Source organism: Kryptolebias marmoratus, linkage group LG4 (assembly GCF_001649575.2).
Source record: "Kryptolebias marmoratus isolate JLee-2015 linkage group LG4, ASM164957v2, whole genome shotgun sequence".
Lineage (NCBI taxonomy): Eukaryota > Metazoa > Chordata > Actinopteri > Cyprinodontiformes > Rivulidae > Kryptolebias > Kryptolebias marmoratus.
This window is the reverse complement of record NC_051433.1, coordinates 4405196-4428071: the sequence shown is the minus strand read 5'-3', so window position 1 is coordinate 4428071 and position 22876 is coordinate 4405196. Positions and strand designations below refer to the sequence as shown.

At 36.3% G+C, this 22876-nt stretch overlaps 1 pseudogene; it reads right to left on the bottom strand.

Moving 5' to 3' along the window:
* LOC108231559 overlaps window positions 1-22464 on the bottom strand; it is a 36656-nt pseudogene extending 14192 nt beyond the window's left edge.
* Window positions 22465-22876: the final 412 nt, after the last annotated feature.

The window sequence follows — 22876 nt, the reverse complement described above, 5'->3', positions numbered from 1 at the left end:
CTCACTCCAGGACAAGGTGTGTGGATTAAAGACCAAGGCACAAGTGGAGCAGTGGTTAGCAGTCATTTGACTCCACGCTCTTATATTGTGGAAGGACCGCATGGATCAATTAGGCGAAATCGTCGTCATTTGGTTGCCATGGAGCCTTCGACAGAGCCAGAAGTACCGGAAGGGGACCTGGCTCCAGAACAAGCTCAACAGAGTTCCGAAGAACCTACACAGCAGAATCTTCCTGAACTTTCACCTACTCCTAGAACCAGGTTTGGGAGACGGATCGTGAAACCTGATAGACTGAATTTATAGTCAAAGGGAATGAAATAATTTGTGTACATATTACGCTAAAGTTTAAGAATGATTAAATGTGTATCTCTATTTACAATGTTTTCTAGTTCTAGGTAGAGACAGACCTTCCAGCTACAGAGGCAGAATAATCCTCTAAGGTCTGTTGAATCAATGGTAGTCTACCCATTGATTCTAGAGAGGGAAGATGTGGTGTTAATGGTATGCATGGTTAAAAACTACAAATGGCCACCTGTGATGACATCACAGGGGGGTGCGTCAGGCTTAAGTAGACAGGTGACGCTGATTGCTGAAAAAGAAAGAAAATGTCTATGCTGAGAGTTGGTGTGATGCGGAATAAACTAATCACAATGATACAGTTGGACTGAATGCTCTCCTTCGTTAACACGACAACTCTCAGATATCAACTTAAATCCAAATGGAAGATACTCACCTTCTTTTATTCCCCACAGGTCTTCACTGTTCCACAGAAGTCTGTTCACCTGCAAATAAATCACAGTTTTACCTGAATGTCAACGTGTCTTGTTTTCCAGTTTACTCTGTTTTGGGTTACAAACCATAGTTAAAAATTACCAGTTGTTTCACTCGTGGTGTTCGGCAATCCAGTCAAGCCACCTGAGATGTCTTAAGATGATTTGATGCTTTTAAATTACAAATTTATCACTTACTGCAGGCAAAGCTGTTTTTACAAGCACCTGGATCAGAAGGTAAAATGACCAGATGGATTTTAAGATTTTGGCTTATCTTTTAAACTTCTTTATGCTCTGCAAATGTTGAGAAGACTGAAACTGACAGAACTTGGCTGTTAATCTAACTAAGCCGAAAGTATGAAAACTGGCATATAGAGAAGAAAGCTAATCTAATTCCTGTGGATTATAGTTTGTAAGTGACTTATCTTGTCAGAGCCGCAAAAACCTGAAAAAAAATGCATTGTTTCTGTATATTTGTCCCATCAGTGTTTTGTACATTACTTCTCTGAGATACAAGGGATCATGCTTCAAAAACTGAGATTTGGAGGACTGAAGACTGTCAAACTCTGTGTTGATATGTAAAATAAAAATCAGTTTACAAAAGAAATAATATGGTTGGTGTTGGGTGTGAAGTGTTGTTTACCTATGTGAAAGGATATTATTTACAGAGCCATCACCAAGAGAGAGACTGCTCCAATATGACTGATGCCAGCATATAAGAAGGGAAAGGACTGCTTGTGCAAGCAAAAACACTGACAGTACAAAAAGCAAAGGCGATCTGTGAAGAACCCTTTCACTTTTGATGTAAGTATTTTGCAGTTGGCTGCCATCAAATACATGCATCAATCACACATGGCACAGATGTGGACTGTGATGAATAGAGCCCTGAGCAAGATGTGGCGATGAAAATATGCTTGACAAAGCGTTTGAATGATTGTGACAGCCAAAAAAAAGAAAAAGTTTTTGTTCCAAGCTGCAGATTACTTCTTCAGAAAAGCTTTATTTCACGTTTTGTATTTTTAAAATCCTGTTTTTAGCTATGGAAATCTTTAAGCTCATACTGAAAATGGTAGAAATACAAGCCAATCAGCACTGTTTTTTTTTTTGTCTTAATATTTGCCATCATTTGCATAATGCTATTTAGATTGAAGATCATTTTAAACTCGGAAAGCAATTTCAATGGCTAAGCCATTCTGCTTTCTTATAAAGTCATATTGGTCATCCAACTGTGTAATTGGACATTTCAAACTGTTAAGGAACTTAGTTACAAGCAACAGAGTAGAGTGGACTGTGCATTAAAGATGTACGACAGCTGGATACAAGAGGAATGTGGCCATCACTGTCCAAAACATCTGTGTCTTATATTTAAAATCCATCATCAATGTAGATTATGTCAAAATGTCAGTTAAACACAGTACCGAATCATGAATAGTATTTCTACCATAAGCCTGAAACCATCAGACACAAACCACAATGACTGTCAAATGACCTAAATGGGAATTTGTTATGAATTATTCCTCGAGATTTCTTGGCCTCCTCTTTTATTTTCTATCTCTGTGTCCATTTAGAATATCTGCTTAGGAGATTAGTGGCTCAGAATCAGTTAGAGCTAACTATGACAAGAGAATGACAGTTCATTTAGATGGTGAAAATTGCTGGTGGGATTTCCAACAGGAGTGCCACCAAGCTGGGTTAATGCTGTTTGCGATATCCAGTGACAGGACGCCTTTGAGGAAAGAACATTTGGGGTTCTGACCTTTCATTTTGACAGAGGTCATGCTTTATTTTTTTTACTCCAATACTTAAACCTCCAGTTCAGCTGGTCCTGACAGTTGGAAGCGTTTTAAAACCCCAAAGGGAGGAACAACCAGAAACGTTCTAAAACCTCATGAACATCCATAATGCAGTGGTAAAATGTAAGCCAAAGTGATGAGTGATGTGAGTGACCTTATATTTACTTGAGAATTTGATAGATTATACCTATTTATAGAAGGCTGATAGCAAGTGTAGTGAAGGGCATGAACATCCATGTGAACTTTCTGCTATAAATAACACACACTATACATGCACCCTTCACACTTCTACAGTGCTCTGACTTTAACACAAGCGTAGGCAATACTATTAAAAGTTCATGTAAAAGGTTTGACTAGCATCCCCAATGAGAATATGTTACCAGGTTCAGCCCTCTGTCCCTCCAGAAGAATGGATGATGGTTTATACTCATCTAAGGCCCAGACATAACACCATTTATATAAATACATTAGAGCACCTCCTGAGTGTGGATCTTGTAATAGGTCCTACATCTCACAATGTTCTGTGGTAAGTACTTTTTTTCTATTTTATTTGCTCAGCATTTGATTTTCCAAGTACTTGACAGGAGATTGGTTTATCACTGGACAATGCTTTAACATGGAAGACATGCACATACTTTGAAATCATTGTTCCACAGCCACACAGTCCTCACCACATTTAGAAATAGGAAAAAGGATTATATGACCCATGAACTTTGGCTTCATGGATAAGAGAGCTGAAGGAAAAAGATTAATGTACTGCAGTCTGTTTCACTCTATTTAAGATGCATTATGCCAAAGGCTAATTTCTACTCGATGGTGGCCCTAGCTTATGTTTCTGTTCTCTTTAAAAGCATGCCTGTAATTAGACTTTATTTAAATTAGCTCCATTCTGTCCATTTAAATGGAGCAACAGAGCAAAAGTATGAGTCAAACTTTCTCTGCATCCTAAAAGAACAGCTGGTCTGGCAGATATTGGTTTCTTTAGTGCACTGACCACTTCGCCAAGTCAGATAATATTACTCGGAAAATTGGATGTGGTCACTAAGGGACAAGCGGACTGAGGAAGTCAGAATTACTTCTCATTTATATGTGATTTGCATTTTCTCCATTGGTCTTTAAAGAAACAGAATTGGCTTCAATAAGAAGATTAAAAGCAAGTATAGTTTTGACAAACCAGCGACTCGGGTGAGAGCTATTCACTTTCACGTCAGCTTTAAGTCTGTGACTTATCGTCAAGCCTGGTTGCTACAGCTGCATACTGGGGGATTTACATGTCTTTTAGGCCAAGGATCTTTAGCTGCACTCCATGTTATTCCAAATCTGTGCCAAAATATAAGCTATTGGAGAAAAAAAGTGATATTACACAAAGGCTGTAACCCACTACAACAATAATAAAATCAGACATATTTGACATTTGTTACGTTATACAGTCTATAGTCCAGCTCTATAAATTCATTTGACCAATCAGTGTTTTCACTGAAAAGTTGTTTTCTGAAAATGTGTTCAAATATGCAGTACACAAACACAAATTGTAAATAACATTGCAGTTATTTTATTTTTTAATTATTTTCAATGGAAAGTTGGAGTTATTTCTAATTATAATAAATATAATAATTTCTGATTATTATGGATGAACAGATTAAAATCAGAGGATATTTTGGTTAGTTTCAATCAGTATCAGTGATGCGCTGATGTCTACAGTATTTCTGATCAGGTTGTCTTTCCTCCCTTGTCCAATCAAATATAAAAAAAATTCTTTACCATTTTTATTATAGTCAAAAGAATTTCATCCAACCAGTTAAAAGTTGAAAAAAATGTCACGATAACTGCTGATGGAAGCCTAAAGGTTCAGGATGTTTGTATCACACTTTTTTGCCACTGAGACATGCACCCTGGGAGGCAGTCAAGGATTGGACTACCCTGTCATTTGGTTGACAAGTGACTCAAGTCCATCATATCCCCTGCAGTCTCTCCAACAACAATTTTACACCATGGGCATCCTCTCTCATACCTGGCTTGCAAAATTCCTGTGAACTGACAAATACTAAAAGTGACTCCTGAAAATGATGTGGCAGCTGAGAAGACAATGCACAACATTTCCATTGAAGACTAAAGACAAAATAAGCTAGTATGTGTGAAGTGGTGGTACATCCGTGTTATAAGAGCAAAGATGTGCAACATGCTTTCTCTTAAATTTCTCATCTTTGTTGATGTTGTCAAGTGAAAATTCACTGTAATCAGTGTTTCTAAGACTGTTTTTTATTTACTTTTCAAAGCTGCATCAACTGAATCTTACAGACTTCTCCCAAAGTGCATAAAACAAAAATTAGTCTCTAAAGAAAAGAAAGAGTTTTATTTTCGGGACAAGGTTAGGTTTCATTTGTCAGCCTTAACAGAGCTTAAACGGTCACACTTCAGAGGGACAATGATCCTTAGCCAAAGTTGCCTTATAGAAGATTATAAGTTATGTGCTTGCCAACTAGGGGACATAATTGGGTGCTTAAAAAGTTAATAACTTTTATTTAAAAGTGCTTGTCAGCCTTTTAGAACTTCATGTGTAATCTGTGACCAGGCCTCCAGACGCTTGCAAGCTAATGACAACTATAGGGATTTAATTAAATGATTTTCCTCCCCTTCCAGTGTATTTAACTTCACATTTCACAAGCATTCCAACTTAATATTTTTAAGGCAGCGTGATTTGAATAATGCCTTTGCATAAGCCACTTTGAATTTAATTAAGAGGCATGTTTGTCTTCCAAAATCAACAGATTCTCCACTCAGGGCTAAAAATGTCTTTTGCCAGCCGGAAAGAGCAAACCAAAAACAGCCTGACTTTGTGGATTACAAAGTTTGTTGTTAAGGGAGTAGGGGAGGACATCACATGAAATATAAATCCTTAACCTTTGGCATTACATTTTCTTCCTCAACAGTAAATACATATTTGCAAATCTGAGCATTTGGTACAAGGGAAATCCAATGTTTCTGAAAGGATAATGCTGCCAGGAGCATATGGTTACCCATTGTGATGACAGACTGCCCTTAGGTTAGCTCTCAGTGGGAAATAATAGAAAAATAAAAAGCTAAATCTGATATTTGTAAAAGTGACAAATTGATATATGTATATAAATATTTAGCATTTTTAGAACTATAAACATGTAACAACAATTTTTGACCATTGGAATTTATTCATGGGGTTTCTTAAACAAACAGTACAACTGCATTTTTTGCAGGCCAAACAAGCAACAAAAAACATAACTTTAAATAGGAAAATAAAAGAAAAATACGTTTTTAGTCATATTTGTTGTGTGTGTTTATACATAATGCTGCAATAATCTACAGATGACTACTAGATAAAACAGCACAGCAGACATCATGGCTTCAGTAACTTCCTTTTCCAAAAATATTTAAAAAATAATAATAATAAGTGTTGTATGTTATTCTACTTTACGCTCAGTACCCATTGGAAGCATTTTCCTCAGAAGGCCTGTTAGCATACACTTGATAGCTCTCCTTGTTACCTTCACAACTAAGCCACGACCAAGCTCAAAAACCAGAACAATACAACTCCTGTTCTGTATTCATCAGCTTGATAAACAGCAATAATCACAGTCATGATGTCTGTTCAAGGGTACTTGGGAGCCAGGGAGGTGGATCAGGGGTTTCGGCAGGGGGTTGCAAGGAGGAGATGGGTGTTGTTAAGAGGCTGTGTGGAGTTTAGTGGGGCAGGGAGGGGTACCATGGCTGTTCAAGCTGAGATAACATTGCCTTCCTGCCACCGGTTACCAAAGCTTTAGTCCGTTCTGAACAAAACTGGCCAGGCTCCTCCCTTCCTAGACCAGGGATTTTGCTTGTATGTGATAAGATACTCCTGAGTGTTGCAAAATAGCACAGGTATTAGTCTTCCCTCATTTTTTTCTTTACAAAGGAAAGCCATGGAAAAGCGCAATGGGATGGAGAGGATAAAGCTAGACTGAAGCCTGCCACAGTTCTGGGAAAACAGATAAGTGCCAGTCTGACAAGAGGGTTCAAAAAATGGAAAGGATGGCCAGTGGCACCCCTGCTGGACCTGATAAGGAGAAGCTCACCATGAAGTCTCATCACTGACAACCTATTTCAACCCAGAAAAAAAATCAAATTACTGTAATGTGTTTATCTGCTGGTCTAGGAAAAGTCAACAAGTTATTTCTCAATTACACCTCCCAAATGTTTAATATGCAGTAGGTTTTACTATGCTTTACCAGCAACTAACATTGTTTTTAGATGTAGTACTGAGATGTGATGCTCTAACAAAATAGCACACTTACTTTGTGTGTCTCATGATCAATATGCTGTTTTTTTGTTGTGTGTATTAAAAAAATTGACAGTTTTCCACTTTCCATTTTTAAACTATTTTATTTTAACTATTTTATTTGACTAAACCACCTGGTACAAAACAAGGGATAATAAAAGAGTCCATATTGCCGCAAACACTACCACTCCCCCCCGAAAAAAAAAACAAAAACAAAACAAAAAAAACACATGCTGAACAACAACATATGTATCCTGCTTAGATATCTTGATTTGCAAGGCATGCCATGTACCAACAAGAAATGACAAAAATCACCTTGAGTTTATATAAATAATAAGTTTCTTGTTTCTTTTTTTTCTTCATATTCTTTGCCTGCTGCCAAAGGTCAAGGTCTGTGTGTGTGTGGGTGTGTGTTGGGGGGGGCATGTTTGTGTTTGCTTGTTTCTCTATACCATTAGCAAAATATCTTAAAAACTGCTGAATGGATTTGAATCAGTCTTTCAGAAAGTAATCACTGGACGTACATCTATAACTGATTAACATTTGGAGTCAAGCAAGTCAATATGGCTGCCACAGCAAAGCTCCTTTAGCCAACACTGAAAAATACAGATAACGAAGTAAAGTTTATGTGGTAGTTGCTAAGAGCCATCCTCAGCCTCAACACACACTCTGAGCATGAGATGTGGCTGTGGTGGCCATCTTGAATGAAATGCTGAATGAATGGCGAAGCTCTAGATGCAAGAAATGCTCAGCCTTTAATTTTACATGAGACGGAGATGTTGGATAATCTACTGAAAGTATTTGCACCAGAAAAGCCATCTGACTGAAAAGAAATGAACAGATGTCCTAATCTACTCTATAGTGGGCCCTGGCAGAGTTTAATTACAACGGGCACAGTAGTGAAAGTCAACCTGCATGTTGGAAGTAAACAGTTTGTGATTGTCAGCACATTACTTTTCCCCCAGTAGACACTTTGTGTTTAATTAAGGGTTGTGAAAGTTGTGCTCAGAAAGAAAAAAAAAGAAAACTGTTTAAGAAAGCAGAATCTGTTTTATCTGACAGATGATGCCTCTGTGTTCGGTGCTGAAACACCCACTTTCTAAAAGGAACAGTCACAGAAACTGATTAACCCTTTATTAAAACCTAACTTAAAATAAGACACAACAGTTCATATTTTACATTGTTTGCATTTGTTGCAATTTTTTTGTTAACATATTGAAGAAAAACTTTTTATTTTACAAAAATGTAACTTTTATACAGTAAATTAAGTCTCAGATAACAAAACTTGGCCAAGTGTTGAGTTCAAAAGGTCAGAGAAGTAAGGAGATTACTTAGACCTTTTTGTACATTCCTACAGTTCAAGACATCTGAGTCTGGTTATTCTGTATACTTTTATGTGCTTTTGCATATTTTATCACACATAGCCAGGGGTTTTCTGAAATATGTAACTTGCTCAGACATTTTCAACGGGGTGATCATATCTAATTCAGTAAACTGTGAACACTTGTACAAGTGTTTTGTATCTTTGCAGGCTGGGCATTATAAAGTTCATTTTAATAGCAGGCCACATGGCAATAGGTGAATTCAACTTATTTTCATACATCAATAACTGTGTTCTAGAAAAGATTTAAACAGAAATAAAAATTTTCTTTATTTCCTTTTTTTTCTAGGTAATTTTATGCATAACTCATATTTTAGACCCTTACCAGTCTTAGCAAGTTTAGGGTTGAGAGTTAGACATTCAGGTTCATACTGTTCACAGAGTGTTATAAGGAGAACCACAAAAATAGCTCTCAGGTCAACATCCTTGAGTCCGTCTAAGATTATATAAACAAAAGACAACAAAGTTAGGACTAAGCAGAAAGTATGGCTTACCAAACAAACTCGGATTTTCAGAATGAACAGATAAAATCAGATTAGTTCTGAAATGTGGTTGCGATACATAGCACATTCTCACCCATAAAGACATTGATGCTATCTATATCTTTGTGTCTGTAAGTGTAAATAAGGTGCAAAATTTGTCATCTATTCAGTATCTTGAAGATCTTTTCTGATCCCCCCACAGACCTGTGAGTTCAGAAAATCTACTTGCCTACATAGACTATACTCCCTGCAAACACCAGCTGCTCCTGAGCTAAGATGCCATGAAATGCTGGACATAACTTAAGGTCAATGAGCACTTGTGTAGCATGCTTTGAGTGGAAACCATGCAAAAAAGATTCCTCAGATTTTACTCATGCATGATTCATTGCAAAAAAAAAAACATGTCCGGCTTCAAAGATACGTGGATGGCTTTTTTTTTTCTCTTTTTTTTTTCATTTTCATTGGTCTTTGTAGTGATTGGCATCTTATTCTGGTCTTTAAAAACTCCTCCCCCAAATGACTAACATTATTTTCAAATTATAATAAAGTATTACAATTACCAAAATAACTGATATATCTAATTTGGGGCACCTTTTTCAGTTGACGTAAATGGGATTAAACAAATAAACCGTCCTATGAAATTTGCTATGCTGTCAGTTTGCAACTCCGATTAATAGTTAAATAGGCCAGTAAATTTATTTATAGAACATTTGTCAAAAGTAGCTGTTTTAAAAGTGCTGTACATCTACATTAATATAATGAAGAATAATGACTGCAGTCAGAGTTACTATATTAATAACTATAACAGATTAAAGAGATTGGTAACGTTCTCTATTGTTGAACATTAAACAGGCCAAACAAAATATAGTCAAAGCATTTACCTAAATTGTTTAAAACAACAGTATGCAACAAACTATGGAAGCAAACTCTACAGGACCTAAGAGGATGGAGGTGAGTTATTAAATAAAACTGCAGAAGTGTGTGCCGCTTTGTTCTACCGCTTTGTGTTTTACATGCTTGGACATGAGCTCAGGCAATAAATCAGAAGAAAATAGACAGTGGACTGGAACATTTATATTCCCTCTAGTTTTGTTTTTGTGTTTAAAACACCATTCCAAAAGCAAACCCATTCCAACAGGAACAAAACTGCATCCAATGCTACTATACAACTAAAAAATCTTAATCCTAGCACAAAACTAAATCATTCAAATTAAAAATATACATCACTTAATGCAAATCCATAGATTTGTAATCATTTGTGGACACTGTTACAGTGCTATGTTGGAAGAACCATTCATAGAAAAAGAGGAAGAATGTTGTTAATGTGTCATTTCTGCCGAGTAATATTTCTGGTCAGACTTTAGCTGAATGCAGTTTTTGGACGTTCTGTCAGACAAGATGAATCCAGTTACTCCAGGAAAATCCTGGAAGTTATTATCCAGTTATAACCTTTTATTTTTAATGATTGATTACTTATTTTAACTTTAAGGAAAATAAATTTGCCACAGCAGCAGACATAAAATAATATTTATATTACAACCCCATAACAATTTCATATAAAAAAAAGCAATCAGAAGTCTTCATTTATTAAATAAAGACGAGTTGTTAGACAATTAGACAGAAAACAGTATGAAGAAGCTTCTGAAGGGTTCTTTATGACAGGGGAGCTGAATGAGTCATGGAGGGGATGGGACAGATGGTCCATCAGTGACCTCCTGCCCCTCACTATCCTAATTGTCTTAAGTTCTGTTTCTAGCTTTATTACTTATTCTTTTATTATTATTGTGGAACAGTTTGCCCTTGCAGCTCTGTTTTGCTGACTCTGTGGAGGTTTTTAAAAAGCAGCTAAAAACATTTTATTTTCCCAGTCTTTTATCTCTTGATTTTGTTCTGTTTCTTCTGGTGGTTTTTGTGTCTGGTATGGTTTTTAAGGTTGATTTTTGTTTTTACTGTTTTTATTATTGTACAGCGCTTTGTGATTTTGTCTGTGAAAAGCGCTTTATAAATAAACTTTACTTACTTACTTATTCTGCTGACATTTTTGGCGCTGATGTTGCTCCACCAACAAACCACAGCACAGAAGATGGCAGCTGCCACCACGGACTGATAAAAGATCTGCAGCATCAGACCGCACACACTGAAGGATCTGAGTTTTTCTCAGAAAATAGAGTCTGCTGATCCCCTACCTGTAAACAACATCAGTGTTAGTCTGCCAGTCCAGCCTGTTGTTCAGGTGCTGTCCACAACTTCCACTTCAACACTCAGGATGTTGATGGACGTGGTAGGAGACCTTGTTCTACTGAGGTCAACCACCACCTCTTTGAGCTCTTTGTAGGTGATTCTTGAAGAAACGCTTCACAAAGTTGTCCAGCAGTTGCCTGATGCTCTTGTTTGTATTTGACTTGATCATGCAGTTTTCTTACTATCTGGCTATAGTTGCTGGAAAAGACAAAAAAATGTGCAGCTTTAAACAATTAAAGTTTTATTTTCAATCTTAAAAATCACCTGTGAAGCCTCCTGTAATATTTATACTTCTCTCATTTTGGGCTGAAATTGCTGATGAATCTACCGTTTGCATTCATGGTCAAGTTGAGCAACAGATTTGGGAACAACAACTTAGTCTTCCACTTCCTTTTCGGCTTTGATTCTGGAGTTTACTATTTCAGCATTTTACGTGTTTCATTTTTGGACAGCAGACTGTTGACTTTATTGTTGACGTAATAAAGTGCCTGCGTAAAGTTTGCTGACTGCATTATCAATTTCTTTCCTTATCAGTATATAAAACATGTTTAACAATGAAAACAATAAAAAAAGGTTGCCTTTTTTTACAATGACCCTAGAAACAGTATTTCTACAGCCATTGTCTTGTTAAAATGTCCACCATTCCCAGATTCTGAAGTTGTGCTTCTATACAATATTTTTTGTTTTATTTTATTATAGTATTTTATTAACAGATCTCCCATTCCTTTTTTCAGCTGAAAAACCTGCCCATAGCTTGAGGCAACGGTCATCAATTTTTGACAGTTGGAACAATAATAGTGAAATGATGCTTAGCGCCTGGTTTCACATTTTTATATCTGCAATGCAAAAAGTATATTTTTATTAGACCAGTGGCTCTTGTAGAATGTGGTTTCTAAAACGTATTTCAGGTATCCTTTTGAGTTTAAAATAACGTACAACAAACTGCGGGATACTAGGGGGAGTAAAGTCTTTTGTCTTTATTTTATAGCCAAATAAATTAACCAACAAACTTTCTGAGCTTTCACATTAACTTTTTTTTAATAGACAAACTGCATTTGGTCATTTTAATCCTGAGGAATGAATCCAGCAAACAATTCATATTAATATTGTTATTCTTAAATACCATTATTTTGATTGATAATATTAAATGCAGGGAATCTTAGCACAGTATGATTGAGAGGAGAATAAAAAATGCCAATATTGCTGATCCCTGCCATCTGTACAACAAGACATCTGGGGACTTTTTTATTCATTACAACACATTTACAGCCCTCCTTTTGTGGTTGTGTACATAGATATTTATCATAAAAATAAATGTCACCAAAGTCCCATACATTATCAAAACTTACATGATTTCTGTCAGGGGTCAAGGCAAAGGGGTACTAGGCATCCACCTGCTGAGAAATGAGACACAAAAAATGTTTACAAGTAAAGACTGCAAGTTTGCATTAGTTAGGAAGTAGCACATAGACAGCCCTGACAGTAGCTACAGGCAGCAGTGGGATTGTTGCTGTACAATTGAATGCATTGAATTGTGCATTTTTTTGTGTAGACTTGAGGATTCTTGCTGCTTATTACATCATACAGATTGCTCATGTCAGCAGGCCCCTAAAGGCAGGTCATGCTGTGTGTCTTGAAATGAAATTTCTTACCAGTTATGGAATGACATATCTGCCTCACTATAACTGTGGTCATAACTGTAATGGTGAATAAGGGAAATAACCATCCATTTTTTCTGTGTTGTCTGCAACTTGCCTGAAGTTTTTTGTATGACCTCCTAAAGGAGCCATTATTGGATTAGGCTGCCATGCCACGGGACTGATGCGTGATCAAACACTTTTATCCTCCTCAGCTATCTTTATTACACGCAGTCTTTGGGGAGTTGTGACTCATAAAGAGCTGTTATGAATCACTTACAGATGAATGCTAAGCCTGCAGTTAGAAATGGACGGCACAATATGAGTTGGAGGCATCTAATTTGAATCATTATGTGACTATTGTGCTATTACCAGGTCGCTTTCATCAGGTTGTGAACCATTAACATGATATCCAAAGCTATTTTCTCCATATAATCTCTAAATGAAGACTTAGATGAAGCCTGTGGTCTATTTAGAGGGATCTCCAGGGGGCTAATGAACTCACCACTTAAGGATGCATAATTTAACCACATGCCTCATTCCATGACTTCACATACAATAACTGAAATATTCAGAGGATTTTTAATTTGCTGCATTTATAGACATCTTCTAGAGGTCAAAGTAATCAAACAAATGTAATTAAATAACTTTTCGTATTCAATAATCTGTTGTTGTGGTAATTGATAATGAATGATTATTAGTGCCTGCTGCTGTAGGCTGAAACACATAATTAAATTAATGGATTCGCAACCAACATCAAGACCATCCTAAGTTGACTGTGCATAAGTTATTCATCCATCCACCCATCAGCTATCTCTTTCACCAGTTTTCTAGATGGTTTTGGTCCTGATCAGAGTTGTAGTGGTGGTTGTTTGGGGCGGTGTGGGGCTAGAGGCAGATTGCCAATCCACCATGAGGTGAATACACAGAAACATGAAATAAAACCATCACACTAAGATTATGTGATGAGAGGGGAAGGAGTTATATCACGTTTGGTCAAACGTTGTAAATGGCATTGTGCGCAGTCTCACAGGAGATCTTGTGAGATGTGTTGAGGATAACTCTCAGCTACTACTACACCAAATCTTATTTCAACATATGTAAAACTAACTGGCTTATTGTCATTTATGTGTTTGCTAAAGTTGATTTGTTATGCTATGAGAATATCTTGAATTTGATTGAGTCCAAATTTAATCAGTTGTAGATGTAGATCCAAAGATTTGTCCAGTGATTAATGAGTTATTTTGCTAACAAAGAAACAAACAGAATACCTCAAGATATGACACAGATGCAAGCTGCAAGTTCAGCTACAAATAAATCCAAGATTGTTTATAATTTCTTCCTCCTCTTAAATTGTCATAAATTGAATTTTGCCCATGCATTATGTTTCAAAAACAGAAAGCTGAAATAAAAAACAAAAGTACTGTTGCATTTGTCCACAGTTGATGTGCTGCTGCCATATTTTCTGAATTATGTCTTCCTGACAGCCCATATAACATTAAATTCTTGTTTAATAAAAGATTTTGAATCACTCTAATTGGGACCATATCACAGTCAGGGCAATTCATGTTGGTCATTACATTTTATTTTTAATTAAGAGACCAAATGAGAAATACAATACAGTAGGCAGGTCAATAAGCCCTTTTGGTGCTTCCACTCAGCATCCTGCTAAATCCAAAAACTGTCGATTTGTTTGATCATCTGTTGTAATGTCTGTGTCTTCTCATATAAGACAAATTTATACTGCCCTAGTTGCAAAAATCAAAAGAAAAGATCTGAATGAAAAGCACTGAGTGTTTGTGTACTTGGCAAAGCTTTCTGAAATCAGCCCATATGTGAATCACAGACTCTTTGTAATAGCTTGCCTTTGTCAAGAAAGTGAATGTACCTGTCAAATCATTTAAATTACTACAACCGTTGTTGAGATAGAAATGCTTGTATCAGCACTTTGACGTTGTGGAACTTCTAAATCTTTGAAAATATGCCCAACTGCAGGCTTGTGTCTTTGCAAAGTGGAATTATTCTCTGTGAAATGTCTCTGTCCAAACCTGCGGAACTGAATCAAAATTAGCAAATTTAAGTTGAGTTTGGTTTGGTTTCACAAACACCCACAGACTCTACTAAACACACACACACACACAGACACACAAGCCTGTTATGGATTGTTTTTAAAGCACAAACACACACATATAATCAGTACAAAGTATATTAACATAATGAGTGCTGCCTGAAATGATTGTCTGGATTGATGCTGTCACTATTAATGAGACAATGTTTATAGTTCATGCTATAGATTTGATGGAGGAAAAAAAATGCAATCATCCACTTGTGATGTATTAATACTGAAACAAAAACTTCTTGACAGAGTATTTAGGCTGGGAAATAATTTCATATGTGTGTCTCTATTTCTTAAAGTTAAGAACCGATTGTGCATCCGTAACTTTTATAGATTATTAATTAAAATTATGTTCTACAATTTCAGTGATCAAGAAAACACTTATTTGTACTTGTGGTGGAAAGGTGCTCTCAGATAATAAACATTTTGTCACAAAGTAAGTAGTAGGGGGGCAAACTATGAGACAGTTTAACACAATATTCAAGTATTGTGTAACTTTAATTAAAAATCTTACTTTATTAATTAGAAAAATAAAAAATGACATTTCTCAGTTATTTTTATTAAACATATGCTAGTAATTAAGATTAACCTTGATAACTAATGGTTCAAAAATAATACAAAGATGTTATGTGGAACAGCAGAGTTACAGAATAATAATATGTAAAACAAAATATTTTTAGCCACACATGGGTGCAAATCATAGGAGGAATGTGTATTATCACTGGGCCTGATTAATGAATTCATTGCTGTTGTTTTCTGAGAGTTTTGTGCCTACATGACTTTTATTAGGTTTATTGTAATGTCTAAGGAGTTTGTTCCAGATTAGCATCATTCTGAAGTAAATTATTATTCCATAAACACAAGTCAATTTGAAAGTAAGTTGGCCTGTTGTGTAAAGTCTAAATACATAACTAAGAGCTTGATTTAAATGAAAACCATATCAAATGTATCATAAATTATCTTGAAACATATTTGAAATATATTTAATTTTTACCAGAATTTTGATTAGACTTAGGGTAGGACCTTTATTGCCTTCATTAACAAAGCAATACTATTTGTGTCTGTGTCAGAGCTGTATGAGTGTGTGTATAAAAATTCAAGAATCACTGAATAAATTAATTATTTGGTTGACGTGTACTACTGATTAACTTTTGGAGTCAACCAAGTTTAGGATGGCCACCGCATCTAATCAACCTTAGCTACACCTCGATGAATTATACAGATATTGAGCTTAAATTTGGTGTGGTAGTAGATGACAGTGATTCACAACATATAGTCCAAGCACTAACAGTTCATGCAGCTTTTTTTGTGGGCTCGAACCCACAGCCTCATGAGTACCATCTACTATTCTACCACAAACTGATTATGCAACATATTGCAATATCACATGAGACTGTGCATAATGTTTTTTTCCGCGTTTGACCAAAATAGATATAAATTCATCATTTGTCATCATTGGATGATTTTCAGCTTAAAACTCTGGCATAAAAGGCAGTGGAAAATATGCAGTCCTTCAAAAAAAAAAAAAAAAAAAGCAAGGCGTTTAATTTAATTTTGTCAGAATTTTGACTAGACATTGAGTAGGACCTTTATTTCCTTCATTTTTAAGAGTCTGTCATAAAATCTTTATGACCAGCAAAAAATAATCCCCTCAGTGATCCTGTGTGTCTGAAATGCTGCCTTGTTCTGGACACATGAAGTACTTTCTGAATAGAGTCCCTGCAGGGAAAGCCTGTTTTAAAGAAGTGCTGGTGCCAACTCTGGGAAAGAGACATATGAGGCAGTGGACATTCAATTGATTTTCAGTCAACACATCGCTCACGTAGTCTTTTATGTGTTAAATTATTTAAGAACAGCAGCTTCAGGGAAGAGAATTTATATCCTCCCAGAGGAGCAGACAACTTACCTGTGTCACTGAGTATTTTGCATCAGGTATTTCACACGGATTCAGCTGCGTTAGTTAAATGGGTTTTCCCCCAATTCTCCTTCACACCCAGAGGTTGAAAACGTTTTAAGATGAAGCCTCGGGGCATGACACATTATCCACACAGAGAAAGTCTCTATCATTACCACCATGCATTAGTAAATGGTCCATTTCAGCTTCTCTCTCCATCTTTTTTTTTTAAACGTACAATGGACTTTCTCCTGCAGCCTGCTTGGTAAATGACCATATTCATTATTCATCAAGGATTAGTGTCATAATCGATTTTGTCTGAGCAGTCTGCAGTTCACAATGTGTTTTTAATCCAATCCTCAAGAGATGCTCAACTTTGTCACATCTAATTAGGTCACACAAGTCAGCCACTTGGAGGCAGCTTTTACAACTTCTTCATTACATGCTAGATAATTGGTGGCCAATTCCTGGATTTAACCGTGTCCAAACATTCCCAGCTCTGGCACAAAGTTTGAGCAACATGACATAAAGTCCCACACGGATTTATTGGAATAGTTGACATGCAACAACCAGCAGTAGTGGGCAAAACATATACACCTAAAACTTTTGAATATTTATCACCAGCCACTGAAGGCAAGGGCGGAGCATTAATGTTTTTGGTCGTGCGTTGGTTTGTCTGTACTATTAGCAAAGTATCTTGTGAACCTCTGAAGAGATTTTACTCAAAATCTCCAGAAAGTGATTATTGAATTGGCATCTACAAGTGATTAACTTTTGGAATCAACCCAATTCAAGATGGCCACCGCAGCTAATCAACATCAGGAACACTAAAATAGCTAAAAATGAACCATTTTTACAGATATTGAGCTAAAATTGTGGTGTGATAGTAGCTAACGCTGATCTCCAACATATTCTTAGCACTAACTGATCATGCAGAAGCTTTGTTTAAGCCTGAACTTTAACTATTGGAGTCAACTCTGTTTGTCTGTTAGCATCTGTTAGACATCATACATTTACAACTAGTTAACTTTTGGAGTGAATCAATTCAAGATGGCTGACGCAGCCAATCAATATTAACCAAAACAAAATTGGCTAAAGCTCATTCAGATTTTCCAGTTATTGAGCTAAAATTTGATGTGGTAGATTCATTTACAACACATACTCTGAGCATGACATCTCGTAATATCACATAAGATCGTACATAATGTCCTTTTCAAGGATTGAACAAAACAGCTAAAATCTAAATTCTCAAAATACACTGATTTTAGTCTAAAACTCTGACAAAATAGGCCTTTAATTTGATGTGTTTTAACCCTCCCACGGCCTTCGGGACAAATGGACCAGAAGTTACAAGGGCTTCAGGAGGGTTAACTCAATTAAGATGAGTAATCAGTACTTTTTTAGGCTGCCCTGTATTTCTCCTGGCTCTGTGTTGATGACCACCCTGTTTTCCATCTGCAGCTGCAAGACGGACCTGTGGTGCATGTGACATCTGTATCTGCCAATGAACGTGCTAAGCCTGTCAGCTCCCCAGCACTCAGCCTGTCAGTCAGACTTGGCAAGAACAGCCTGGGACCACAGCTGTCATAATGATCCAACAATAGAAAAGAACAATCTGCTCATCCTCTCTTAGCCTCACTGAAGCTGTCTGTGTTTCAAAGAGTCATCTGTGGTCTTTTTCAGATATTACAGAAAATATACAGAGTCTGGCTACCCTTTCTTTAGGTCTTCACTTTTTAACTCTAATCTATACTCCTTTGCCTGTGTTTATTACATTGATTATGCTGATGATAAGTGTCATACAACAGTCATTTCAATGGATTTCATCTACAGAACCCTGACAATTACCCTGTCCTGATTAGCATTGATAGGAGTAGGCTTCTGGTCCAGGACAAAGCATTGGAGAGATGAATGTTTCATGGTGTGAAAATTTGCCAATTGCACAGTTACATTTGCAACATAAAGGCCTAGCATTCCTTGAATGAATGCATACTGCCTACCATCTTTCATGTCAGAGTTTTAGGCTAAGATCGTCTCTAGATGATTAAATTACAGAGCTGAAGCTGTTTTAGTCAAACTTTTAAAATGCCATTATGCACTATTTCATGGGATTTTGCAATCTCTCACATGATCTGCCAGTGCTTGGAGTATGTTTTTTGGATTTTTGTCAGCTTCAACCACCCTGAGTTCTAGTTCAAAAAATGCAAAATTCACTCACCTTTTTGTGTAGGCTAAGGTTAATTAGCTGTGGTGGCCATATTGAATTGGGCTGACTCTAAAAGTTAATCAGTTGTAAATATACAATCAACTTTGACTTTCTGAGAGTTTCATTGAAATCCATTTAGAGATTTAACGGTTATTTTGCTAACAAATAAACAAGCTTGTATGTGGCGCTACTATCATTTTTTAGCTAAGTTATAGCCATTTCTTGTGTTTTCTAAGGTCAGCTGGCAGTGGAAATCATATTAAAATGAGCTGACTCCAAAAGCTAATTAGTTGTAGATGTTTATGCAATGATAACTTCATGAAAGTTTTATTGAAATCTATCCAGTGATTCTTGCAATACTTTGCAAAGGCACCGCAAATAAACACACATACACACCGACAGGAGTAAAAGCATAATCGCCCTTTCACCTTCAGTGGCAGGTGATAATTAAAACCATTCCTCATGAGCAGCTTTTCACATTTGTGAGATAAGTTGAGTTTATTTTAGCACCATTTACAATGATATCATTGTTTTAAATTGTGTCATTATTACCTGGACACAATATTTTCCGTGACAATGCTACAACAAGATAATTGTGAAAGTCTATAAAATCATTAGTACACAATGTGCTGTCTTTTATTTGGGTGTATTGCTAAAAAAATTACATCAACATGTTTCTGGCATTTGTTTTTGTTTTTTGTTTTTTCATAGTTTTACATATAAAGAGTGCCAATCTCTGTGTTTATTTAGCCACAGTAGTTTACTTGTTATTAAATGAAACACTTGAGGCTATTTTTGAAATAAATAATACAGCTTACATCTCAGATGTTTGTGATACGTGATTTCATGACAGACACCTTTTGGCTAAAGGCACCGTTTGGTTGAATATATAAAATAAGTCTCAGCATTAGATTGCTCTGTGACTTCTTTTCCTTTTTTGATCTTTTGCCATTTAGAAACAACTATGAAAAGGTTATCGTGTAAAGCACAATAACTGGAAGGGTGTTTGGTATTTAGGTACTAAAAGAGAAGATGAATAGACTTTACGAGCTTTTCCAATTATATTTAATAAAAGTAGCTCTGGGATGCTGATACTTCATTGATGTGATGGATACAAGTATGTAAAAGACTAATGATAGATAGATAGATAGATAGATAGATAGATAGATAGATAGATAGATAGATAGATAGATAGATAGATAGATAGATAGATAGATAGATAGATAGATAGAGTAAGGCAAAACAGTTCCTGCTAATTTTAATTATCAACAATGAGAGCAGGCCGAGAGAGTTGGTCTATCAGTAAAATATTATATATCCACTTTATCTTAACACATATTGCAAGAAAATGCTATTTTATTGCATTCAAAATAAAATCAATAAAAAAGGCTGTGATGTGGTGTACATGTCTGTATGTACATTTGCTCTGACTTGATCTTTTTGATGAATGTTTTGGTTGGTAAAAGATGGTCATACTGGAACTGATTCTGATGTAATGGAAAACACAACAAACATGGTTTAGAGTTTATTTCATGTGTTATTATCTATATTCTTATTGCAGTGAAGCATGTTTTCACTGACTGTGTGGGTGTTTAAGTTTTATGTGGAAAACTCTACTTGTAAATAAATGAGAAATTCTTGCAAAGGGCATTGAAATGACAGTTCACATTTTTCCCCTGTTAGTGTTCAGTAAATACAGCAAAGGCTGTAATGAGGCTGTGAGATGTCTCTGCCTCCTATTACCCAAAGTAGAGTTTCTAACAAGGGCGTTGTGATGGCATTGCTGTCATATGGCAGTGCGAATACAACGCTGTCTGCATTCAGAATGCAGTCTCTCTCTCTCTGCTCAATGAATAATGCAAAGCTAGCAAGCTAGGTGATAAACTCTCAAGTGTAAATCCACAGAGCGCATCAGTTAAGTGACCGTATTTTGACACTACATTGTCAGATGGAGTGGGTTCATACCAGTCTGCAGAGAGCTGAGACAGAAAACACTTCAGTGTTAATGACTCTGCTGTAATGACTTGGCAATTCTAAGAAAAAAAAATAATATGGAATGTTTTTCTCCCCTTCTTTCGGTTTCATTTCGTCCCTCTCTATAAGTGAGCAGATCAAAACATAATAAAGTTTCTGTCACTCTTAATGTATTCACAAGGAAAGATCAGAATTACTTCAGTGACTTTGGGACACAAACTATCACCGGTTACAATAGTAACCAGACTCTGTTCGGATTCATTAACCTAGCTGACAGTTGTTCAGGTAGTGATAGGTTCATGAATATTGTTCACAACAAAGAGAGCAACAGTGTTTTTACCTATGTATGTGTGACTGTGTGAATGGGTTTTTGTTTGTCTGTCTGTTAACACAATATCTCATGAATCACCAAACAGATTTTTTTAAACTTTCTCTTCTTGTTCACTTCTACTGTTGATTACCTTTTGGAGTCAATTCAGTTCAAGATGGCCACCACAGCTAATTCACATTAGCAAATACAAAACTGGCAAAAACTCTGTCAATTTTACAGCTTTTCAGTTAGTATTTGGTGTGGTAATAACTGAGCATTGGCCCTAACACATACTTTGAGGGCAACATATTGCATTAACCATTAGAGCTGACCCTGTTTAACGTTGAGCAACATGTCTCATAAATCACAAGATGGATTAACTTGGTGTTGTAGTAGCTGACAGTCCTTCACAACTCATACTGCAAGTGTTAACAAATCAGAAGGGTTCAAGAGAGATATTGCAATAGTGCATGAGAGTGCATGTCATTTTTCAATATAACGATCTTAGTCTAGAACTCCGACATGAAAGGCATCAGGTGATATCCATTCCCTCAAGGATTGCTAGGCCTTTAATTTTTCATAATTTAAATAAAACCTATTTAAAAATCATATTGTACTCATTTTTGCCTTTGTTGTTGTTAATCATATTTACAGTCATATCTGATTTAAATGTTTTGTAATGCATTAGATAACATATAGTCATAAAGAAAACCAATCTAAATGTATCGTTAAAGAAACCAAAAAACAAACTATTTTTGGCTCTCTGATCTCAATCTGACCAAGAAGAATAACCGCTTAAAAAAAGCACTTGAGTTCTGTAAAGCATAAACATAAATGTACATCATAAACTGCAAAATGCACTTTTGTCAGTAAACATTTCAGTGTTTCAGTTTTTTAACTTATTTTTGCTGTATTTTCAGTCAGATGTCGGGTGACATTGATTTGCATATTGTTGCATTTGTGTTTTGGTAATCGCATTGTTGCAATCATATTTGTGTTGTTCTATCATTAAAACTTGATCATAGGCCTAAAAAGCCGGCACAGAAATATTGTGACACATCTGTCTGTGCAGGTGTGAGAAATGGACACCTGGGAAATTGAGAAAACATCAGCGATGCCCACGTGTATGCAGGCGCAGGCGCAGGCGCAGGCGCAGGCGCAGGCGTATGCTATAGAAGAGAACGCAACTCATGTCATTTCAACGGCACAACTGGTCCCACTTTCTTCTCACAGTGTTGCTCAAACCAGAATAACCACAAATATTGCCTGCAAAGACATTAATTTGACTCAGCCCACTTTAAGCCCATACACACCCAAGTGATTTCTAATTACCTTCACTGTAACACATGAAGAGGTGAGCTGACTGCGGCATGTTGGGTTCTCATTAAGTCCTCGAGAAGGATAAGGGCCTTACGTGCCGTTTCGTTGAAAGAACAATTAAGCCTTGATGCCTCTGCCTACTGTACTCTTTAAAGCTAGTTTACATCATTAGGACTCTGAAGTGCTTAAGTCTGCCCATGGGAACCTGCTACCACGTCCCTCCAGCCGTCCAACTTATCAAAAGGACTGAATGTGCTTTGATTGGGCGCAGACTGTCAGGCAAAACGTGAACTCAAAAGAACCCATGTTCTGCTCATGTTCCTTGAAACAAAACACCTGTAAGGTGCCATTAAGATGTCAAGTCTTTCCTGCTTCTTTTAAATTCTCAAGTAAAATATAATAAATCGTCTGTGTTGTACAAAGTTAGTTTTAGTTTGCATTGAGAAAAAAAATTAAAGATAATC